The following is a 1,247-nucleotide window of genomic DNA, read 5'->3' as shown; positions in this document are numbered from 1 at the left end:
TAAGTCCCAAATCACCTCTCGAAGCTATCCGAACCATCAGAACTCATATCCGAGCCCTCTAATACATAAGTCAACATCCGGTTGACTTTTCAACTTAAGTTTCCTCAAAAGAGACTAAGTGTCTCAAACTTTACCAAATCCTTTCCGAACCCGAGCCAACCAACCCGATCACATATAGAACCGATAAACAAGCAATAAGAAGCAGAAATGGGGAAAACAGAACGGTAACTCATGAGACGACTGGCTGGGTCGTCACACTTACCTTTGCTTTCCGAAAGCCATTCAGCCAAAAGGCGTTCGAGATGATACGACTTGTATTGTGATTGACATACAACCCCCAGAAAAAACAATTCCTCCTCCACCGCCGCCCAAAAAGTCATGGAAAAGAGTATTTAAGTCCATGTTTCGCAAAAAATCTTCCGAGTCATATTGTAATATCGAGAAAGATTGTTGTGAAGCAGATATGGTGGAAGAACTATTTGAGGAAGGATCTGCATCACTTTCAGACAGGTATGCGTCCTGCTAAGTGGTACTTTGCATTATAAAACTTGTGACGCGATTCCCTTACATTCATTGCAAGCAGATTATCTATTTCAGGTAATATGGTGGCACAATTATGGATTGATACTTATTTTTTCCCGATGATTGCAGGTTAAACACGAAATATCCAGTCTGTAATGTGTTTAAGTTATTCACATGTGCCGTCTGTCAAGCGGAGATAAAACCTGGAGAAGGCTTTTCAATACATGCTAGTTCCTTGAAAGCAAGAAATTTGTGGCTGTGGGATGGTCCTTTCCTTTGCTCTAGCTGCCAAGAGAAGAAAGAAGCCATGGAAGGAAATTAAAGAGACCTTCAGGAATTCAGTGCCTCGCTTTATATATACATTTTAAAACTCTTGTCTCATTAATGAATTAAACTATGTTATCAAAACATCAGAAAGTCTGTATTTCTGATGGTTTCATCCTCTTTCATTTGTAAGTATCAATATACAGCTTTTTAATTTTTGTTTCACCCCAGTTCTCTTATAGTTTGGAATATCTCTAATGACACTATATTCATCAAGTCTCAGCTTTGTGCTGCCTACCACCCATCACAGCTGGTTTGGCTCTATAAGTGTGACACAATATAAGGACAGGTGCATACATTTGAAGACTTTAAGATAAATGCACCGAGAGTGTAACGATTCTTTTATATTATTAATACTGTTAGTTTAACCGATTATAGCATGTTACTACTTCATTTCGAGC

At 38.7% G+C, this 1,247-nt stretch overlaps 1 pseudogene; it reads left to right on the top strand.

Moving 5' to 3' along the window:
- LOC107820804 (putative protein phosphatase 2C 12) overlaps positions 1-1,025 on the top strand; it is a 17,417-nt pseudogene extending 16,392 nt beyond the window's left edge.
- Positions 1,026-1,247: the final 222 nt, after the last annotated feature.

The sequence above is a fragment of the Nicotiana tabacum genome, chromosome 20 (genome assembly GCF_000715075.1).
Source record: "Nicotiana tabacum cultivar K326 chromosome 20, ASM71507v2, whole genome shotgun sequence".
NCBI classification, from domain to species: Eukaryota; Viridiplantae; Streptophyta; class Magnoliopsida; order Solanales; family Solanaceae; genus Nicotiana; species Nicotiana tabacum.
The sequence above is the reverse complement of the archived record's forward strand: the minus strand, read 5'-3'. Positions and strand labels throughout refer to the sequence as shown.